The sequence below is a fragment of the Hylobates moloch genome, unplaced genomic scaffold, assembly GCF_009828535.3.
Source record: "Hylobates moloch isolate HMO894 unplaced genomic scaffold, HMol_V3 SCAFFOLD_9, whole genome shotgun sequence".
In the NCBI taxonomy this organism is placed as follows: Eukaryota; Metazoa; Chordata; class Mammalia; order Primates; family Hylobatidae; genus Hylobates; species Hylobates moloch.
Genome location: NW_026652284.1, coordinates 19,517,209 through 19,541,182, shown reverse-complemented (window position 1 = coordinate 19,541,182; position 23,974 = coordinate 19,517,209). Strand labels below are relative to the sequence as shown.

The window sequence follows — 23,974 nt, the reverse complement described above, 5'->3', positions numbered from 1 at the left end:
AGTCCCTTACAGAATGTGGACTGAGTCAAGCCAATGACATTGACCTAACTGTGTGAGATTATCAGTATTTACATGTAAGAGCTACTCTTTTGATAATGAAAATCATTTTTATAACATTGTTTGTGATTTTAGCCTCCATATTTTAGGTCTTTTAGAGCTTGAATAATAGGAGAGATCAGGAATTACTAAAAATAATGCTAAAGGTGGTGATTATAAGTTATGGGCTGATTTTGTTTTTTATTCTTCATTATTTTTTAGAGACAATTTTTATTCCTTCTTTATTATTTTTTTAGAGACAGGGTCTTGCTCCGTGGCCCAGGCTGGAGTTCAGTGGCGTGATCATAGCTCACTGTAACCTCTAACTCCTGGGCTCAAGTGATCTTCTTGCCTCAGTTTCCTAGTTAGCTGAGACCACAGGCTCATGCCACCATGCCCGGCTAATTTTTTTTTTTTTTTTGGTTAAATTTTTTGTAGAGATGGGGTCTTGCTATGTTGCTCAGATTGGCCTTGATCTCCTGGCCATGTGCTGATTAATTATATTTTAGACTATAGAATGTTTGGAAAAGGAATGTACAGTTTGCCAAACCATGACTGAAATAGCCCTATTAATGAAGATATAAATAAGTTTGTCAAGAATTTAGTGCTATACCTAAACTTAGTCTAAATAATTCTTATATAATTTTGAGTTTTAAACATTGAAAACAAAACAAAATGAGCTCCTGATTGTTTAAATGAGGTTCTTGTGTTGGGTTTATTAGACTGAACACAACCTCTCAACTTACTATTAAGGTGTATTAAACTGAGTCTAATCAGGAGAGAAAAACTATGCACTCTCAAGAATATAAGATATAAAGAGCAAATGCTTACCTTAGGGCTGAGTAGAGGCTCAGATAGGGAGCCTTTCTCTGTAGGGTTGAGCCAAAGGCTGTGGTAGAAGAGCCACTGTGTACTGTTCAGAACTTGCTGAAACTCTTTGTTCTGGAACTTGCTGGAAATGTGCCCTATGAAGTATTGGGGAAAGCGTTCTTCTCCAGCACCAATCTCTTCTAGCCGAGAGCTGATGCAGTGCACACTGGCTAAAAGGCTCCTTACCACATGTCTATTTCCCACAGACAACTCAAAACATTAGATCTACTGGATCAGAAGTCCCAAGTGGTAGAGCAGCTTGCACTGCGCATCCCAAATTTGCTGTAGAACCTTTGTATATTGTGTTCCTTACTCAAAATTGGAAACTTCCTAGGTGACTCTGTAGTCGGTTAAGGTGGCACATTCAGATGTAGTACATATGTTGCCTCTAAATCCAAAAAAGGCCTACCAAACCTACCTCTTATTTTTTGTGGTAGTTTTAGGTGAGAGACTGCTACCCCTACCCTGGGCTAAGATCTTGACCTTGTTGGAGAGGGCATGGTGTCGCTTTCTGAATGAGAGTGGTGCCATTTCAGTGGAACTTACTGAAAATCCACCCTCAGAACTTGTGAGAATTCTGCCCTCTAGGGTGCCGAGGGAAAGCTGTTCACAGGGAGGTTTCTTAGAAAAGCCACTGTGCTGCGTGTCTTCCTGAGGGAATACCAGGGGTAGCTCTTGGCTGCTGGGTACTGTTGCTTGCTGTGCACTGAAGCAGAAATCTTGCTCTGATGAGGCTATGTCCATGAGGGGAGCTAGTCACTAGAGAAGCCATCTTTTGGAGAAGCTATCTGGGCTGCAGGAGCAACCAGGGACCAGGGAGCAAAACCCTTTCCTCCAACATATCTCTAGAGCCTTCTACTGACAAAACTTAATGTTGTGTCAGCTGAAATGTTAAAATAGTTATAGAGCTCAGATCCATTTTCTTATTACAGGCAAACAGGGTGAATTTTGATATGAAAGACAAGCAGTTGATAACTGGCATGTAAGGGAAATAGCTTAGTTTTCCATTTGAAATTCTTACTGTTTCAAGTTGTGATTTGACCCAAGCAGTTGGCCCAAAGGACTTAAGTTTTCTGAAAGATAGGCTGCTCGCAAATGCATAGTTTGCATTTAAGAAAAGATGGTCTCCTAGCATCTCACTTGTTGAATCCTCAAGTGCTGTTCTATATGCCATTTTACCAGGTGCCTTTAGAAACCAGAGTACATGAATACCAGGGAGAATGTCCACCAAATATTATGTTGCATTCCTTTGTGGTCTGTTTTGCCACCATTTTGCCTAATCTGATGAATGAACCCAGTAAATCACACCTGATTCAATGCCCTTTTTTCCCCTCCATCTTTTCAGAGAGGGAAGCTTCTGTGGATTCATCCGTCTCCTAGCAATATGTTAACATTTGTTGATGTGGTGAGGAAGTTTTTCTAAACTAGCATACCTAGAAAAATGAAGAGTTCCATGGGAGACTCAAGTTTTTTTTCGGTTTCACAGTTGAAACAGTTTGTAGTGGCAGATGCAAAGCTTCCCTTCTGCCCACTCTGAGGGTTTGCTGAAATGACTGATGATAGATTAATAGGAGAAAAAGGCATACAGATTTATCAATGTGCATGGACACATGAGAGTCCTACATATATGAAACACAAAGAAGGGAGAGATGGTTGAGGCTTGAGTACCCTCTTCATAGGGAAGAGGGAAGCAGGGTGGGGAATGGGCTAACTGGGAATTTTAGAGGGGGAAGTAAATGATTTTTAGGTGAAATGAATGAGTCCAAATTACAATAGTCTGAGACAAAGTTCCTCTGAGCTCCTGGGAGGTGGCGGGAAGGTGAAGAATGAGACTTCAGTGTGAACAAAGGTTGTCTTATTATGAATGTTAAATCTCCTAGAGAATCTCTTTAAGAGTTACCCTCAGAAGTAAAACGAAAAGTCTGTCTTGATGTGGTGATGGCTTTAGTCTCTTCTCTTTTCCATGATTAATCTTTTCTGATTATTTGGTGAGCTTCCATGGGAGGGTGGTCTTAAGACAATTGTGTTTCTTTTGGAAAGACATTTTCTTAGTCATATCTCTGTGCCCCACCAAGTTCATTGATGGTAATGGAAAGAAGAGCCTTCAAAATAGAGGGGAAAGGATTATAGGCTTGAAGTCAAACCATAGGTTCTAGGGCTGGCTTTGTTACTTTCTGGTTATTTGATATTGGGTAAATTATTTAATATCTCTGGAACTTCGTTTCTTCATCTGTTATATAGGGGGAAATTAGAATTCTACTGCCCTGTAAGAATATTGTTATGATGATTGTGTAAATTCCTGCCTCAGAACAGGATTTCCTAAATTTAGTAAGTTGCATTTATTATTTGTATTCCTGCCAGACTTGGTTCTCCTCAAGATTTATATATATATATACATACATATATATGCATGTGTGTGTGTGCATGTATCCTTGCCTGCTAATTCTTTTATTTGGCTACCTGTCGAGATTTAGTGTGAAACTTAGAAGCTATCTCCAAGAGTTTGAAATGTCTTCCATGTCTTTGCCTTTTCTGATGTTCGGATAAAAGTAGGATATTAGGCTTGGTTATTTTCTGTTGGCGGTAATTTGTTTTATTCTTCTATACAAAACAGATTCAGTCAACTGAGGATAAGATCAAAGAAACTATTTTTTAGCTACATTGTCCTTTTTGATGTGACAGTCTCCCCTTCTTCTGTGAATTAAATCTTTTTGTCCAAAGTAACTACCTATGTCTGTGACTCAATGTTTGACACTTAATCTACTAAGGTCTAAGTGAAAGAAGCTAAGCTGAAGAAAAGTGAACTTCATAACTTTGAAACATGAAAGAGGGAAAATGAAGAATATTGTTTCCAACCTCCTCTGCAATCTCATTACCTGCTTCTTTCTCTTTGTTAAGACAGGATTTTACACATACACAGGTGCTTCACCACACCTGTGTATTGCCACGTTTTAAGGCTTAATGTGCATTTCCCTTTTTTACATGAGCTGTAGTTCTTTCTAGCTGCGTCCTCTCTGGAGATTTTGTTTAATTAGTCAAAGACTTTAGACTATGACATTTCAGACAGTGGTAAATTGGTGAGACAGAGTCTTTATAGGCATAGATTCTTTTCAGTTTCTCTGAAATGGCAACACTTTTGAACAGTCTTGAAACCCAGCATGTCTGTTCTCTGGGAAGAGTAAATAGTTTGGAATTTAAAAGTATCCTTTGGTGGCAGATTGCAAAGTAAATCTCCCTGGGGAAGTGCACTCTCTAGGGGGTCAGGAGAAGAGACTCTCTAATTTAGAGTTCCAACCCTCCTAACACTGTTTTATAATTTAACCTATGGAAGTTCCTATTAATGCCCAGTTTTCTTCTTTGTGAATGAGCAGCTTTTGTTAGATGAGATCAGAATTTTCTTTAAGACCTCCATGGGTTTTGGACACTAACTTGAAAGTAGCCATTTGTTGTTATGGAAAATTATAAAACTGTTTTAGATGTAAAATTACCCAAACTTTGCCTTGTTTCATTCTGTTTTTTTTTTAAGAGAAATTTGAATTATTTAAAATTACTTCTCAAGATAAAAACAAAAGAGACTCCTACTTATTGCTTAATTGGCGATGCACATTTGCTTTAACTTAGTTAATTTTTACAAAGTAGCAATTACAAAACAGACCAAACTGGCTCTGATTAACTAGGATCAAAATCTAGGTCTTTTCTTTTTTCTCTTGGCATCATTGTCTAGACTTCTAGGCTTTTGGAGCTGTATTCACAGTAATTAAGTGAGAAGACATGCTCAAAATGATGCCAAAGAAGTGAGGTAATAGGTCTTATCTGCCTGCTGTTTCTGGATTTCGTTTGGCTCTCTGTTTTTTTCTGGGAGAGGAACTCCTTCTATAGCATATAATATATAGTAGCTGAGATGGTGATGGTATATGATCCACTGCTTAGATTCTTTATTGTCTCTGGAAATACTAAGCAGAGTTCTTCACTGAGGAGTATTGCTTGATCGTGATGCTTATTGTTACACCACAATTTTCATCATTAGTAAAGGATGAGTTTCAAATGACGGATGGTCCCAACACCTATTTTTGCTTTATCCAGCTTCCGGGAATCTTGTTTTATTTACTAAGGAGAATTTCTCTGTGTTGTCTCATAATTGTTCATTGACTGACTGCTCCAGCCTTTGTAAGCTGTTTTTTTTATTTATTTTTTATTTTTAGAGACAGGGCCTCACTCTGTCACCCAGGCTGGAGTGCAGTAGTGTGATCATAGCTCACTGCAGCCTTGACCCCCTGGACTCAAGCAGTTCTTCAGGTAGCTGGGACTGTATGCGAGCTCCATGATGACTGACTAATTTTTTAATTTTTTGCAGAGATGGGACTTGCTTTGTTGCCAAGGCAGGTTTTGTTTCTAAATCCTGGCCTCATACAATCCTCCAGCCTCAGCCTCACAAAGTAGTGGGATTATAGGCTTGAGCCATGGTGCCCTTCTGAGACCCTGTCTCTACAAAAGATGTAAAAAATACTAGCTAGGTGTGATGGCACACACTTGTAGTCCCAGCTACTTGGGAGGCTGAGGTGAGAGGATTGCTTGAGACTGGGATGTTGAGGCTGCAATGTTGAGGCTGCAGTGAGCTGGGATCACACAATTACACTCCAGCCTGGGCGGCAGAGTGAGACCCTGTCTCAAAGAAAAAAAAAAAAAAAAACTGAATGAAGTTGAATAGTGACTTTTCCTTACTGCATAAGCTTTTTTTTCTTTTTGTTACCTTTTGTGAAGAATATAAATTCTGAGTTTGATGCATACTTGTTGTTAACCATGATAAAGTGGAGGAAGCTGTGAAAGTTTGCTTTAAGAAAACATCACATTTCATTGTTGAAATAGATGAGTATTGAATTTAATTTTAAAAAAGCAAAATTTATAGTTTTTATACACCCCATGGCCCCCACTTTGAAACACATCATGTCCATCTAAGGCAGTATTTGAGGTGAGCTTACCAGGATTCTTTAGCATATCACAATATAAATATGAATATTTTATAGGCCTTTGTAACTTACTTTTAAATTAATGACATTTGCAAAGGCATGTTATGTGTAAAGTGTTTAATGACAATATTTGTTGACACTTTTAACAAAAAGTAGCTTTTTAAGAACTTACACATATTATCAACTTAAAAAAACCAAATGGAGGATTTGTCACCAAGGGGACCAACTCAGTGCAGTCAGTACTGCAGGTGTCCAAACCCACACCAAGTCCCCATGTACCATGAATGCAGCTTCCAAAGAATCATGGTAGGCTTTTTTAATTGTTGAGATTTATTTTAATATGATACTTGATTGGAAGAGTGTTCAGCTCTTTTGGTCATTTTTTGTTTTTATTTAAAAAATTAGTTGCAACTATATTTATAAAGCAACCTTGACCAAATGTTTTTCTAATAGGTGTTTCATCTCTCTCTCTCTTTCTTTCCATCCATCCTTCCTTTTTTTTTTTTTTTTTTTTGCCAAGGTTTCACTCTGTCACTCAAACTGGAGTGCAGTGTGTTTTCTGTTCACTGCAGTCTCCACCTCCCAGGCTCAAACTGTCCTCCTGCCTTAGCCTCCTGAGAGTAGCTGGGACTGACTTTTTGTATTTTTTTGTAGAAACTGGGTTTCCTCATGTTGCTCAGGCTGGTCTCGAACTCCTGAGTTCAAGCAACCTGCCTGCCTTGGCCTCACAGAGTGCTAGGATTACAGGTGTGAACCACCGTGCCTGGCCTAGGTGTTTAATCTTTTATGCAGTCCTGTAACTTACCTTGAAATGTGCCTAAAGCAGCTTTTATATGTTTGGTTATACTTCTCTTTGTATTGCCTGTAGCGGAAAAAAATTCCATTTATTTTCTTTTGACATTTCTGTGGTTAGTTTTTAAACGTTGCTGCAAGAGTGATGGTTAAGTACAATTATTTTTCAGACTTCTCACCCTAAGTTTTGCATTCTGTTTGGCAAGTTCACATGGCTGAAACCCACATTTTATCTAAGTATTAATTCAGCACTATTACAGCAAGCTAAAGAATTTTGTAAGAACCAAACTGATTGTGATTTTGTAAGCATTTCTTTACTTCTGTTTTATGTAGGCTCAGTCTTCTGTTGATGTTCATTTTCACTTAAATCCTGTCAGAGGAAAAAGGTTTAGGATTTTGTCTTTTACATTTGAACAGCTGTTTCTTTTGGATGCATCCTGAGAGACTCTTGTTTATTTCTCTGGCTACCTCTCATCTGTTTTAAGAAGTCATGAAAAACTCTGTTAGCATTTTTCTTGCCAGTTTACCTCTTGGGAATATCACACTTCATTTATTTCCCATAGACTTGGGAGAGAAACTCACTTTAGTGCCACTATTTGTTATCTGGTTGTGACATTCAGATTTTTAGATTTTTATGGTTCTGAAAATTGCTAATTCACTTCAGCTGCAGAGATTAGCATGTGTCAGTAAATTTTAGGATGAGAAATAGAACAGGTAAGTTTTAAGAATAATGAAGAAATTGTGCAGTTTGACTCTTCAATTTAAAGTGCTTGTGATAGTTCCTGCAAAAATGTATATGTGATTCAGAGCGTGTTGTGGGGGAAGCGAGCAGACAGAACTCTGAGGGAAAGCTCAGCAGAGAGGTTGAGTACCATAGTAGACATGTATAATACCATCTTGAGTTTAGTCAGGCAAATGGGTATATACGTCTATTCAGATTTATTGTAGTGGACGGGAGCATGCCGATTGCTGTGAGAGAAATGAGAGAACAAGCTGTTCAGGACTGCTTTTATAAGGGATCAAATGAAAAAATTTACTTAAAAGTCACAAACTATAAAGTGTAGTATACAAAGGCTAGCTATCATTATAGAACTAAGAACTGTGAATTTCAGTGACTCAGCAATCAATAAAAAGCCAACAACACACACATCTTGTAGATGATGGTCATTTTAAATTTTCTCAATGAATAGTAAAGAGAGATTAACTTAGTTATATTTAAAGCAAATAGAATCAATTAAGTATAAAGAATGAATATTATAAATTGATATATAGAACGACTATTAGAAAATAAAAATGTTGGGCTGGGTGAGGTGGCTCATGCTTGTAATCCCAGCACTTTGGGAGGCTGAGGTGGGCAGTTCGCTTGCGCTCAGGAGTTTCAGACCAGCCTGGGCAACATGGGTAAACCCCATCTCTACAAAAATTAGCTGCGTATGGCGGCGTGGGCCTCTCGTCTCACCTGATTGGGAGGCTAAAGTGGGAGCATCCCCTGAGTCCAGACGGTCAAGGCTGCAGTGAGCCATGCTTATGCCACTGCACTCCAGCTTTGGCGACAGAGTGAGACCCTGTCTCCAAAAAAAAAAAAAAAGAAAAGAAATTTGTTATAATTTACTCACTAAACCAACAAACTTTTTTTCTCAGTGCATACATTTATTTATTTATTTTTTTCCTCTGATGTCTAGTCATGCTTATAGTGAGGTAACACGAAGGGCTAAGTCTGATTTCCAGTCTTTTCATCAGTTGATGGACCCTTTTCTCTGTGAAGAATGATGAACTCTCAAGCTATCTGAATTCTGTCTCCCTTGTGGGTGTGTTCTCTGTGAAGTAGTTTGTTTCACAGAAAACCCCTAAGTAGGTGACATATTGAAGAAACCATGTTGCCAACATTTTGTTATACTTTTCATGTAAAATATATTTCCATTTCTCTTCACTGCCAGTGTTTCTCCAGTTTCAAGTACTACACTATATTGTTCAAAATTCTGTTTATTACTCCACATCTTATTACTCTTGATCACCATGAAAATTGCCCATCTTCTTTTATAGTTCAGTTACAAATTTTCACATGCCTGTTTAGTGCAGTTGTCAAAGTCTTATAGTAAATAAATTATGCTAAACTATTTCAAATGGAGAGGATTTTTAATACATGAATCTGTTGTACTGGCTGAATGATTAATAAGGGGGATGCTGAGGCTGGGCATTGTGGCTGACACCTGTAATCCTAGCACTTTGGGAGCCTGAGGTGGAAGGATAGCTTGAGCCCAGGAGTTCAAGATGAGCCTGGGCAACATAGTGAGACTTGGTCCCCACTAAAAATAAAAAGGAGGATGCGGAGGTAATCTAGAGATTAATAACTGCAGAAAGCAGCTGACATCCCTGAGAGAAAGTCAGGAAAGGGGAAATACAAAGTAAATGTGATAAGACATCTGGACTGTGAAACATATTCATAACTTAAAATTAAAACGTAGTCGAATTAAATTTAGAGGAGTTTAATTGAGCAGTGAACGATTGGTGCAGGCATCCCCCAGAATCATGGCAAATTCAGAGAGACTCCAGGGGTACCTTCTGGTCAGAACAAATTTATAGACCGAAAAAAGGGGAAAGTGTTGTTAAAAAAAAAATCAGAAGTGAGGTACAGAAACACCTGAATTGGTTACAGGGTGACATTTGCCTTGTTTGAACACTCAGCAGTCTATGATTGGTTGAAGTATGGCTGCTGGGATTGGCGAAGACTCAGCTGTTGTTACAGCTGCATACTCTTTAGGTTTTCAGTCTTGTCTGCCTTTTAAGCTGAGTTAGGGTTCATCCACAGGGACTCAGATTTAGAAGTATGGAGTCCTTCTCAGACCATATTTAGTTCGCTTTAACATAACTGTAATAACAACACAGTTAAATTATCTCAATTCATTGGTGACTCAAATTAGTCAAAAACCAAAGTCTAGGAATATGCATTTAAACTTGACACAGAAAGATTAAAAACATTCTTCAAGACTGCCTTCCCACCCCTTCAGATACCAGCCATACGTCCAGGCCTCTGGAACTTTTGACTGACTGGCTTCAATTTGGGGATCTCATGATCCCCTCTTTGGGTTTGATAAATTTGCTGGAGCAGCTTACAGATCTCAGGAAAACATGTTTACTTGTTTATTATAAAGGATATCACAAAGGATGCAGTTGAAGAGATGCCTATGGTGAGGTATGGGGGAAGGGGCACAAAGCTTCTCTGCCCTTCCTTGGTGCACCACCCTCCAGCAACTTCCATGTGTTTGGCTACCTAGAAGCTTACTTAACCATGTCCTAGATTTTTTGGAGACTTCGTTATGTGCATGATTGGTTAAACTGTTGGCCATTGGTGATCAAGTTGACCGTTAGCCCCTCTCCTTCCCCTGAGGTTGGGGGTTGGACTGAAAGTCCCAAGCCTCTAATCATGCCCTTGTGATGATCAACTCTAGCTGCCAGTCAACATTAGCATACAAAAAGACAGACTTTGGAGATTCTAAGGTTTTTAGAAGTTGTGTGACAGGAATCAGGACGAAGACCAAATATATATTTCATAATATCACTGTGGTGGTGTCAGAAACTTTACATGCTGAGGGGCGAGGAGAGAGAGTGTATCTGTAAAATATTTGCATGTCACTAACGATTATTGATATAGAACATCTTTTAAAATGCTTATTGGCTATTTGTCTATTTTTGGAGAAATGTCTATTCAAAGCCCTTTGCCCATTTTTAAATTGGGTTGCTTTTCGTTGTTGTTGAGTTGTAGGAGTTCTTTGTATGTTCTAGATATCAATTCCTTATCAGTTATGTGATTTATATATATTTTATCCTATCCTGTCAGGTGCCTTTTCACTTGTTGCTAGTGTTCTTTACAGAAAGTTTTTAATTTTTGGATTTTTTTTTTTAATTGAAAAGATTTTTATTTTCTTTTTTAGTTTGTAAAGGTGTGCTTTTTTTTTTCTGTTTCTTTTTTTTTAATTGTACTTTAAGTTTTAGGGTACATGTGCACAATGTGGTGGTTTGTTACATATGTATCCATGTGCCATGTTGGTGTGCTGCACCCCTTAACTCGTCATTTAGCATTAGGTGTATCTTCTAATGCTATCCCTCCCCCCTCCCCCCACCCCACAACAGTCCCCGGAGTGTGATGTTCCCCTTCCTGATTTTTTTTGAGACAGGTCTCATTCTGTACACCAGTCTGGAGTTCAGGGCGTTGGACACAACTCACTGTAGCTTCCGTCTCTGGGATACAAGGGATCCCCCCAGCTTATCCTCCCAAGTAGCTGGGACGACAGGCATGTGCCACCATGCCTCGCTCACAAGTTTTTAATTTTGATAAAGTCTAATTTATCTTTTGTTGTCTGTGCTTTTGGTGTCATATCTAAGAAAACGTTGCCAAATTTGGTGTTTTAAAAGTTTCCCCCTATGTTCCTTTGTTGGAATTATATACTTTTAGCTCTTAACATTTAGATCTATGATTCATTTTAAAAATTTTGTTTTTCTGTGTTCTCTCACAGAATGGAACTATGATTCATTTGATTTAATTTTTATGTATGGTTTAAGATAAAGGCCTGGCTTCATTTTTTTGGCATGTGGCTATCCAGTTTTTCTAGCACCATTGGTTGAAAAGACTGTCCTTTACCTGTTGAATAGTCTTGGCACCTTTGTCAAAAATCATTTGACCATATATGTGAAGGTTTATTTCCGGGCTCTTTTCTTTTCATTGCTCTGTATGTCTGTATGCCAGTACCATACTGACTTGATTCTTGTAGCTTTGTAGTAAGTTTTGAAATCCAGGTTTGAGACGTCTAGGTTTGTCCTCCTTTTTCGAGATTGTTTTGGCTATTGGGGGACCCTTGAGATTCCATATGAATTTTAGAATGGGCTTTTCTATTTTTCCAAAATTTGTTTTTGAGATTTTTATAGGATTCTGTGTATTTTAAAAGTATCATAATGGACACAACATTCTTTTTCTAAGTAGGTGAAGAAAGCATCATTGCTGGAGAGTGGAATTAAGATGTAGTATTCACCTTAATAAAGAACTTATACATAACTTTTATAGACACTCCCAAGAACTGGAAATGTTCTAGTTAATGATTCACTTCATAGGTACTTAAAAATCTAATTTGAAGTCCTAGTTCTAAGAGGAACAGAGAGAGAGAGAGAAGAAAGAAAGAAATTAGTGGAGTAGGAGGTGGTCTGAATTAGGGGTATATCAGGACCTAGAGTGAAGATTATGTCTAGTGGTCTCGTGTGACAAATGAGTGAGAACTCTGGCTAGGGATGTTTTAGCTGACACGTAGAAGAAGAAACTGACAGGAAACCAGAGACTATGTAAAGGTGGGAGAAATGAGGGGAAGAAATTAGTAGAGATAATCCTGGTGTCTATCAGTAGTAGGTCCAGAGAGGGTCCTAAATAGCAGCCCTTGAAGTAGGAAGTGGAGAGCCAGCATTGCAGACATTGTAGAATAACCTTTGTTGGGAATTCCGTGAATCAACTGCATCTCTCTATCAGTACACTGATGCTTTTAGCCCACAGTCTTGGGGGAACTGGTCCTGGGATTGGAGAGAAAACTGAGTTGTCATGCTGTATAAGTAAAAGCTAAGCCTTGAATAGTGTAGTTGCTTTTGAGAGAACACAAGTAGCCTGTGATCAAGCCATCCTGTTATGTGAGTCCATTATTTCTTGTGAAGGGCAGAAAGCCATATCATTTCAATGTTGAACTAATTATAAAGAGTACAGAAATGGTGATGATTTCAGCACAGTGTTTCCCTGCTCCATATAATATCACTGCTCAGAAGTGAGAAAGAGTTGGATCAGTGGTTTTCATTTCTGCCTTCCCGCTTAGAATCACCTGATGCCTGGGTCCCCTTCTCCAGAGATTCTCATTTAATTGCTTGGGATGAGCCTAGGTAATGCTAATGTGCACCCAGCATTGAGACAAAGCTGTGGAACAGTGCCTTTTTCCCCCTGTAATCCCACAGCTGATTAGGAACAGTGCCTTTTGATACATATTGCCCAAATGATACTTTATAGGCTTTGTTTGCTTGGGATGGTTTTCACTGAAAAGAGCAAGATGCCACCGTTTTCAGATCTTTTTTTTTTTTTTTTTTTTTTTTTTTGAGACGGAGTCTCGCTCTTTCACCCAGGCTGGAGTGCAGTGGCGCGATCTCGGCTCACTGCAGGCTCCGCCCCCCGGGGTTCACGCCATTCTCCTGCCTCAGCCTCCCTTGTAGCTGGGACTACAGGCGCCTGCCACCTCGCCCGGCTAATTTTTTTGTATTTTTAGTAGAGACGGGGTTTCACTGTGTTAGCCAGGATGGTCTCGATCTCCTGACCTCGTGATCCGCCCGCCTCGGCCTCCCAAAGTGCTGGGATTACAGGCCACGGCGCCCGGCCGTTTTCAGATCTTATTCAAGCAAAGTGAATTGGGCTAGTCTTAATTTAGGGGAGAATAGCTCTGGTGATTGAGAAGGCATTTCTGTTTAGTAGCTAAAACAGACTGTTACAGCTTTTTTACAGATAATATGCTTTGCATCATGGTCTGTACTCAAAGTTTTTACAGTATTGATTTTATATGCCAATTTATTTTGGTGATATAACCAAATTATACCCTGACAGGTACTGTGTAATTGACTCTTCTGATTCACCCAGAATAAGAGCGGGTGTTTTTTGCTTCCATACAATCAGATACTCCTAGATTTAAAGTTACATTATAGTGTTTTCAAACTTTTGAAAGCAGCAAAACTGTTTCCCCCCCATATGATGAGCAGTGCCTGATCCATAGTTAGCCCCTAAGTAGTGGAATGAAAACTAGCTCTAAATGAAATTTTCTAGAAGTGTCACTTTTTGGCTGTTTGCAGTGTGGATGCTTTATTTGGCGCAATAGCTTTTTTTTTTTTTTTTCTTTTTCTGACTGGTACTGTTAATTTTGTACAATTCAGTAAAAGTTTACTAGTACAAGCTTAACTTAAAAAGAGCCAAATATTGTATTTTACACCCTTAGAGACCTTATTCTGTGAGGGTCTGGGAATCTTAATATTCCAGCTGTTCTGTCATTGTGAATCAAATAATTAAGACTGAGTTGCTAAGCTGGAAAAGTCTTTTTCAGGATGCCATGACAGAGATTTAGGTCTTTTAAACCAGTTCAGTACTATACTGAATAGAGAATTTCTTACTTTTTCTGAGTAGGTGATCTCATTGTTTAGTATGAATATTTCTATAATGTAACTCATAAATAAGCTTTTATTTTATTATTTTTTTAGAGGTGGAGTCTCACTCTGTCTCCAGGTTGGAGTGCAGTGGCATGATCTTGGCTCACTGCAACCTCTACCTCCTGGGCTCAAACCATCCTGCCACCTCAGCCTCTCAAGTAGCTGAGACTATAGGTGCATGCCACCACACCCGGCTAATTTTTGTATTTTTTTGTAGAGATGGGGTTTTGCCATATTGCCCAGGCTGGCCTTGACCTCCTGAGCTCAAGCGATCCACCTGCCTCTGCCTCCCAAAGTGTTGGGATTACAGGTGTGAGCCACTGCACCCATCCCACAAATAAGCATTTATATAGAGACATGGTATGGTGGCTAGGTACAAAGAAATACCGTCTCTGTGTATCTTACTTTAAATATTAGGGTGTTTAAAGAAAGGTAATGAGAGATTATGATTCATGCTCTTTTTTTTTTGTACTAACATTATGGGATCTTTAGGGTGTCACTTTTCTGGCCAGAAACCTCTGTGGCCTGTGGCGCCTTTGCCTGAGTTCTTGTCCTGCGTCCAGGAAGAATGAGATATGCAGACAAGTGTAGGGTGTGCAAGATGAAGAGGAGCTTTACTGAGTGTTAGAGCAGCTCAGAGGAGACCTGCAGTGGGCACTTCCTCTCTGTAGGCAGGTCATCCTGTTGAGTGTTCAGCTCTCGGCAGAGAGGAGGCCCTAGAGTGGGTGGCTCCTCTCTTCAGGCAGGTTGTCCCATTGTCTCTGCAGCTCTCAGCAGAGAGGAGGCCTGCAGTGGGTGGCTCCTCTCTGCCTTTGGTCATTCTGATGTCTGTTGCTGTCAGCCAGAGAGGAGGCCCTGGAGCAGGTGGCTTCTCTCTACAGGCAGGTCATTCCAGTGTCTGCAGCTCTCAGCAGAGAGGAGGCCCTAGAGAGGGTAGCTCCTCTCTACAGCTGGTCGTCCTGATGTCTCTCCTTCCTCTGCCCTGCTCTGGTTGAGCCCGGGGCTTTTATGGGCCTTACAGGGGAGGTAGTGCATGCCAGTTGGTCCGTGGGCAGCCCAGAAAAGGCACCACAAGTTCCCACTCTGGTCCACGGGATGGGTAGCCCACCCCTAGCCTTCAGAACCTCCCTGGCAAAAGGTGGGGCCTCGCTGACGACTCGCCCCTTCTGGCCCTGAGCCCATTTGCCTCCCACCACTGCCTATGGCCCCCAGGTTGCTTGCGCCAAGGGATGCCCACAGGCTATCGCCGAACTGCCCCCCTGCCCTGTCTTGGCCACTCTCCTGCGGTCTTTGGCACCTAAAGTTTGGAGGGGCCAAGCTGGAAGGGGCCCAGTGGGTCAGTGCTGCCCTGAGCCTGTGCATACCCAGCTGGGCTGCAACAGTGCCCGGGCTTGGCCCCAACCCCACTTGGAGATCGGAGCGGATGCTGGGAGTAGGGAGAGGCCAGGCAGCAGGAGCAGACACCCCTGAGCCTGTGGTGACAGGGGCTCTCCCAGGCTCCTGAGAGCATCAAGAGGCCTGGGCCCACAGCCATGACCTGAGTGGCTGGAGCTGTGCCTGGGGAGCTCCCGCCCTGCCAACTCAGGAGGGGTGGGACTCCTGCCTGTCCCCGGCTGCAGAGTACACAGCCATAGCTGTGCTCCTTCTCTGTGTCTTCCCATAGCTGTGGCAGGTGAGGTGCAGGTGGCATGGTGGCCCTGCCCAGCCCTGCACAAACGAACCTGATGCTCCTGGGGTGGTCCCGCAAGTCCTGGCTGCACCTTTGGCTCCCAGGACACGGCCAGAAGTGAGGTCCAGGCTGCAGTAGCCCCAGGCCTGGGAGTGGGTCCTACCCAGCTGTGCCAGGGTGGGGGTGGCACAGTTGGCTTCCTTGGGGACATGGGCACAGGGGACCTACTGCCATCGCTGCTGCTCCTACAGCCACTCCTGCTGCCCTGTCCCGCCTCCTTGCAGCCTGGGGTGGGGCTCCAGGCCCTCACCGGGCCTGGACTGGTATCCGGGGCAGGGGTGATGTGGTTGCAAGGTCCCCCTGCAGCCCCAGGGCTCCCCCTTGCCTGGCTCACAACCCTGCCAGGGTGGCGCCTCTGGGAGCAGATCCTGGGCCCAGGCCCGGCCACCAGGAGCGCCAGGCTCAGCAGACACCCCAACGTGGGGCAGATCCTGGGGACACGATCTCCAGTGGCCCTAATCTGAGCCTACTGCCGAAGTGCAGGAACCTGGTGCCATCTCAGGGCCACAGGCCCCATGTACCATTCGTCTCGATGTCTATATCTGAGCACCCGTGGCCTGCAGCCGCACCCCACCTCTGCCAGTGCCATGTCAGCAGCCACTTTGGATGGCCCATCACTGCAATCACTAAGATAGTATTTCAGTTTACAGAGTATTATGTGAAACTGATTTACTTGGCAAAATTGTCTCATACTATAATTCTGTTTTATAGTGATAAATATTTTTAGAGTTTGGTTGATAGAATGGCATGACAAATACAGCTGTTGAATGGGTGATGAATAATATTAAAGTGTAATTCAATTTGTGTAGAGTACTGCTCATTAAATATCTGTTTTTGAAGTAACAGAGTAAGAATAATTGGATGGTCATAATGTAGAATAAAACACATACTGTGACTTAAATGAATGTTTGAGTTGCTTAAAATATTCATTAAAAAATTTCCAAAAGCTACAATTAAGTAAGAGCAATATTTGTGGTAGATAACATTTAAAATACAGCCTTTTTGATTTTCAAGTACTAATGTCCCTGGTGTTGAAAAGAGATCCCATTCAGAAATAAATAATCTCTCTACTGGAGCTCTTCTTGAAGAGGCCTCAAGTACAGCCCAACAATTGAACTGTGATAAGTTCCCAGAAAAAAATTTTCTTTTTTACTTTCAGACAGTCTCCCTCTGTCATCCAGGCTGGAGTGTGTTGTCATAATCATAGTTCTTGTACTCCTGGGCTCAAGGGATCTTCCCATCTCAGCCACCCTCACCTCAGCCTCCCAAGTAGTTAGTTCTACAGGCACATACCAGCACACCCTAATTTGTAAAATTATTTTTTATAGAGGCAGGGTCTCACTGTGTTGCCCAGGCTGGTCTTGAACTCACCTTAGGCTATCCTCCCTCCTTGGCCTCCTAAAGCGCTGGGATTACAGGCATAAGCCATCACGCATGGCCTTTTTTTTCTTATTGATCTAACTGGAAAGATTGATCATACATTATTCCCCATGTTCTCTTCACCACCACCTTTAAACTATAAACTGTGGAAAAGAATTTTCAGTTTGCTATAGTATAAAGGCTGCATTACAGAAAGCGAAGTATGTTTTCAAAACAGAGACCTGGCTGTGAATCACAGTTTTATCACTTACTAATTGCGAGATCTTTCATAAATTGAACCTTATTCCACGTGGAAGTCCTGCCATTTGTTCAATAGAAATAACTGCCTGCATCATAGGATGCTAAATAAGTGTTCCTTGCCTGTCTTTTGTTGCAGTAGCTTTGGCGTATTTAACTTTTTTTTTTTTTTTTTAAGTTCAGAATTCTAGAGAATGAATTCTTTATCTGCTCTGCTGTTAGGTTTCAATATCATGTTTCTGGAACTTTTTCTTAACTCTTTCATATCAGTTTATGATACTTTAATCATCATTACTGAAAACCAGATGTTACTAATAGGTATTTATGTCATGAAATATTATTTCCTAATATTATTAAAAGATTTATTAGTTTGACTCTTACCATATTTATTATGTGTGATTTACTTTTCCTGCATTGTTGTTTAAAAAATAAAAACAACAAAAACTTACATGTGAGGTAAAACTGATACATAGAGTAGTTTAGAAATCCCAGGATAACCACTCAGAAAGTCATGGCAATTACCTTGATGTCATCTAGAAACATAGTGAGGTTACTGTGTAAAGTTTTCCAGAAATCATTCAGCAACGTTAGCTGTTAAGCAAATATTAGAGCACATGAAAAGGAAAAATTCTGACTTAGTAGGCGTATCTGTTACTAGTTTCTTTGAGAAGTAGTCCATCATTGTATTATGATGGATTTGGGGAAAAGTTCAAGTGCTAAAATAGTTCATAAGGAAAATAATTCATTTCTGGTTTATGTATGCCAGCTTTTATTTTGTGAGGTGGATTATGGCCTCTTGATTGTTATTCTCTACCATATTTCTCTCCCTTTTTTCACTCCTTTTTTTTTTTTAAAGCTATTTGTTCATAAACTCTGTAGAATTGTAGGCAGAAGAAATTACACACGACATCTGATCCATTGGTATTGCTTTTTGTTAGTAACTCTTCATAAATAGAATTCAAGATGAAAACATTTGAAGAACATAACCTGAAATAATGGTTTGGCCTTTCTGAAAAGTCTGGTTTTGCCCAGTCTTATTGTAAATCAGTATAAGACTTTTTTTTTTAATGGCTGAAACATTTTTTCCTAACTAAATCAAATAAAACAATAATTTTTCTTCTTCAAGGTAGATATGAGGAAGAAGATGAAGAGAGGATGCACTATCTGTTAATATTTGGCTAGATTAATTGTATTTGTTTACATTGAAGTTTGATTCACATTTATCCCAAGTCATCCATTAGAGCCATGCTGAGGATTAGATAGACTTCAAATTGTAATGTACATTTTTTAATTTATTAGATGAGCAGTGTCATGAGGAATGAACAGTTATGCCAAAGATTAACTAATAATTACTATTTTTCATCTTTCGTGCCTATCCTTTTGCTGGATTTTATGAGAATAAAAAATTATAAGAGATCAGCTTGTCTGCAGGGAAACATCTGTGCTATAATTTCCAGCGTTAATGGATATAGTAGAAAAAGTTGGAAATGATTTAAAAAGATAAATCCGTGGAGATTTGTTTTGGTAAATAGGATTTTTGTGTTTTGATTTCTCTTTAAACCTATTTTTAAAGCTTTTTTATTGAATACGTTTTCTTCCTCTCCATCTGAAGACAACAAATAGCAAGATTCTTTTAGAGGTCCATTCTTAATACAACTATTTGGATGCCTGATATTTGTAGAGTACATACTGTGTGTTAGATGTAAATGGATTTATTTGGGAAGACCACCACACAAAGTTATGATTTTCCTTATGAACTGCAACTTGTATATTTAAGTCATTTGTTTCTCTGAGAAGAATATTCTAAAGTTTATGTGACTGTGTATTCTAAATTTCAGAAGAATTAGGAGCTTAGTCCTAGAATCAAGAAATTCTCCTTCTGCTATTTATTAGTTATCTGGATATACTTTATATCTTATGGGGTGAGATTGCTTGTAGAATCTCTGTCTGCTAACATCCTGTTACTGGACTTTTTGGCAAGTCCTTTTTGTTGTCATATTTTTTCCTTATACCCTTTCTTTGAACTCTTCCTCCATCTCCTTACACTGTGGAAATTTATGTAACACTACTTTTCTTAGAAATCCTTCCACTTCAACATTGTTAGTGTTCTTACATTCTTTATATCTTGGAAGGCTAGCTCAGCATTCTCCTGGCCCTTCACTGCTTTCTGTAGGTTGTTTGCCTGCAACCCTTGTGCCGAAAATGCGTAAACAGCTCTCTCTCTCTCTTTTTTTTTTTTTTTTGCCATCATTCCTCATTTTCCCAGACCCATTTTCCCACTGTTTGAGAATTTTAGTATCTGACTCATAATTTACTTTTCTGTTTTGCTTTCTGCCATCCACAAGGATGACTTGTAACATTCGTTGTTGTCCTGTCCAACCATTGCCTGTGGGCTCCCGGATCTACCCTGTTTGTTGTTGTTGTTGTGTGTGTGTGTTTTTTTTTTTTTTTTTTTTTGAGACAGTCTTACTCTGTTGCACAGGCTGGAGTTCAGTGGTGTGATCTTGGCTCACTGCGGCCCACTCCTCCTGGGTTCAAGTGATTCTCCTGCCTTAGTCACCCAAATAGCTGGGATTACAAGCATGTGCCACCCTGCCTGGCTAATTTTTGTATTTTTAGTAGGGGTGGAGTTTCACCATGTTGGCCAGGCTGATCTTGAACTCCTGACCCCAAGTGATCTGCCCACTTCGGCCTCCCAAATTGCTGGGATTACAGGCATGAGCCACCACACCTGGCTGATCCTCTTTTCTTCCCATTTTTTGCCTCCCCATAGCAACTGTATATAGACACATATTCAGCAATCTATATGGACACAGTCTAGATCTGCACCGTCCAATGTGGTAGCTATTACAGCCACTCGTGGCTTTTGAGCACTTGAAACATAGTTTCTGCAAATTGAGATGTTTTGTAAGTGTAAAACACAAAATTAATTTCACCAGTTTTAAGTTTTTCTAATCTGGTGACCTAGAAGATTTTAAATTACTTACTCGTGTGGTTTGTATTGTATTTTTTATATTTTTGTTAAGAGCACTGGCCTGGACCTGGTCTCTACTGATATTCGTCCATTTTCAGGGTGCTGGTAAAGATATACTTGACACTGGGCAATTTACAAAAGAAAGAGGTTTATTGGACTTGGGCTCCACATGGCTGGGGAGGCCTCACAATCATGGCAGAAGGCAAGGGAGAGCAAGTCACATCTTATGTGGATGGCAGCAGGCAAAAAGGGAGCTTGTGTAGGGCAACTCCCATTTCCAACACCATCAGATCACTTAACACCCATTCACTATCAAGAGAACAGCACAGGAAAAGACCTGCCTCCATAATTCAGTCATCTCTCACTGGGTCCCCCCCCATAACACATGGGAATCATGGGAACTTACAAGATGAGATTTGGGTGGTGACACAGAGCCAAACCATATCATCTGAGAACTGCTCTGCCTTTGAATTCTTGAAGTCTAAAATTCCTCCGACCAGCCCAGTGGCTCACACCTGTAATTCCAGCACTTTGGGAGGTTGAGGCAGGATGATCACTTGAAGCGAGGAGTTTGAGGCCATCCTGGGCCTCAGACTTCTGGTCCAGCAAAGCAAGACCCTGTCTCTACAAAAAGTTTTTAAAAATTAGTTGGGCATGGTGTTTTACACCTGTAGTCTCAGCTACTTTGGAGGCTGAGGTGGGAGGATCGGCTGAGCCCAGGAGTTCATGGCTCACTGAAGCATGATTGTGCCACTGTGCTCCAGCCTGGCAACAAAGTGAGACCCTGTCTTAAAAGTAAAAAATAAAATAAAAAATTTCTGACCATAGTCTTTGTTCCTTTTTCCTACCCCGTGCCAGTCCTGTTATACCTATTTCACAGCCTACAACCTTTTAATTCTTTAATCCATTTCTTTTCTCAAGATGGCAGCCCCTTTCTGCCTTCACGTTCTCTTATTTACCCTTGATCCTATCACTAACTACTATAACTTTATTTTTATAAAACCACTAGTTCTCTTTGTTTAAAAAAAAATCAAACTAATGGTCTATTTTGTGGTGATGAGGTCTTGCTGTGTTGTGCAGGCTTGTCTCAAACTCCTGGCCTCAAGTGATCCTTCTGCCTTGGCCTCCCAAAGTGTTAGGATTACAGGCGTGAGCCACTGCACCTGGCCCACTAGTTCCCTTTCCTCCCCACTCAATTTCTGTCTCTTCCCAGTTCTCATCCCTGAATCTAACTCAGCAGGTTTTTTCCTCTGTTCTGACTCCCAGGATGGTTGGCTCTGCTTTGGAAATTCAATTACCTGTGTTCGTGGAGTCTAATTAAAACTTTATGACTGGAGCCAGGCACAGTGGCTCATGCCTGTAATTCTAGCACTTTGGGAGGCTGAGGCAGGCGGATCACGTGAGGCCAGGAGTTCAAGACCAGCCTAGCCAACGTGGTGAAACCTTGTCTCTACTAAAAAAATATGAAGCATTAGCTGGGTGTGGTTGTGTGCACCTGTAGTTTCAGCTGCTCGGGAGGCTGAGGCATGAGAATCGCTTGGACCTGGGAGGTGGAGGTTGCAGTGAGCCGGGATCATGCCACTGTACCCCAGAGCAAGACTCTGTTTGGGCCAGGCGCATTGGCTCAAGCCAGTAATTCCAGCACTTTGCATGTGCCTTTATAGCAGCATGATATATAGTCCTTTGGGTATATACCCAGTAATGGGATGGCTGGGTCAAATGGTATTTCTAGTTCTAGATCCCTGAGGAATCGCCACACTGACTTCCACAATGGTTGAACTAGTTTACAGTCCCACCAACAGTGTAAAAGTGTTCCTATTTCTCCACATCCTCTCCAGCACCTGTTGTTTCCTGACTTTTTAAAGACTTGGAACCAACCCAAATGTCCAACAACGATAGACTGGATTAAGCAAATGTGGCACATATACACCATGGAATACTATGCAGCCATGAAAAATGATGAGTTCACGTCCTTTGTAGGGACATGGATGAAACTGGAAACCATCATTCTCAGTAAACTATCGCAAGGACAAAAAACCAAACACCGCATGTTCTCATGTTCTCACTCATAGGTGGGAATTGAACAGTAAGAACACATGGACACAGGAAGGGGAACATCACACTCTGGGGACTGTTGTGGAGTGGGGGGAGGGGGGAGGGACAGCATTAGGAGATATACCTAATGCTAAATGACGAGTTAATGGGTGCAGCACACCAACATGGCACATGGATACATATGTAACAAACCTGCACATTGTGCACATGTACCCTAAAACTTAAAGTATAATAATAATTAAAAAAAAAAAAATTCCAGCACTTTGGGAAGCTGAGGCTGGAGATTCACTTGCGGCATCTAGGACTGAGAGGTTACGGTGAGCTGTGATCATGAACTCCTGCTTGGGCAACAGAGCAAGACTGTATCTCAAACAAAAAATTAATGATTTATTAATACAGCTGGTCTAAACTCTATTTAGGTATAATATAGCTACAACTTAGCTGCTTGATAATCTTTTTAGTAATCACTAATGGACTTTCAGTCATATCCTGCACTTCAGTACTAGGTTGGTCACCAACAGCTCAACAGGCCATGCACTGTATATAGCTTGTGAAGTTATGTATCATGAGTAGCTCTGCTTCACCTTGTCTAATTCTGCTGCTTACTGTTTGTTGAAACACCTGTGTTTTACAATTTATTATGACATGTTTAAGCTTATAAAAGTATATTGTAACGTGTTTGGTTTGAAAGGATAATCATAACACAACCAACCACCACTCACCTTAAGTCGATTATCAATATCTTTGAAGCCACTCTGTATTCCTCCTTTATCTCAGCTGCCTTTTTCTCCCTAGTGGTAACAATTATCCTGAGTTTTGTATAAGTAGATATTTGTTTTATAATTTCACTGGTGTCTGCATTTTGAGGTTTACATTTTGAGTTAGCCATCATGTGTGACCTTGGGCAACTTACTTTATTATCTCTGAACATTTCTCTTTTTTTCCCCAATTTAAAAAATTGTGTTAAAATGCAAACAGCACAAAGTTTAAAATCTTAACCCCATTTTTAAGTGTACATTTTAAGTATACATTGATAATATGCAGTGATCACCACAGTCCCTCTTTATAACTCTTTCATCTTGTAAAACTGAAAGTCTGTGCACATTAAACAATAACTTCCCTTTGACCCCTCCCTTTGCACCCTGGCAACAGCCATTCTCCTGTCTGTCTGTGGCTTTGGCTATTCTTTAACTACATCATATAACTGTTACCATACAGTAGTTGTTTGTGACTGGCTTATTTCACTTAGCATATTGTCCTCAAGTTCCATCCATTTTGTAGGATATGTCAGAATTTCCTTTCTTTTTAAGGCTAATGTTTCACTTTATGTATGGTACCATATTCTGCTTATCTGTTCATTTGCTGATGCATACTTGGTTGGCTTTCATGTTTTACCTGTTATGAATAATAGTGATATGAATGTGGATGTACAAAGAACTCTCTTAAGACCTCGTTTTCATTTATTTAGAGTGGATACTTGGAAGTGGAATTGCAGAACTGTATGGTTATTCTTATTTTTTGTGAAAGTGCCATACTGTTTTCCACAATGGCTGTACCTATTTTACATTCCTACCAACAGTGTGCAAGAGTTCCACTTTCTCTACATCCTTTACAACACTTTTCCTTTTTTTTTTTTTTTTTTTTGAGATGGAGTCTTGCTCTGTTGCCCAAGTTGAAGTGCAGTGGTGCGATCTCAACTCACTGCAACCTCTGCCTCCTGGG

General features: G+C 40.5%; 1 protein-coding gene across 26 annotated transcripts in view; it reads left to right on the top strand.

Annotated features, from left to right (window-relative positions):
* The window catches only part of EIF4G3 (eukaryotic translation initiation factor 4 gamma 3), a 369,995-nt gene that overhangs the window by 134,572 nt on the left and 211,449 nt on the right, over positions 1-23,974 (top strand). The gene's annotated exons all lie outside the window — the stretch shown is intronic.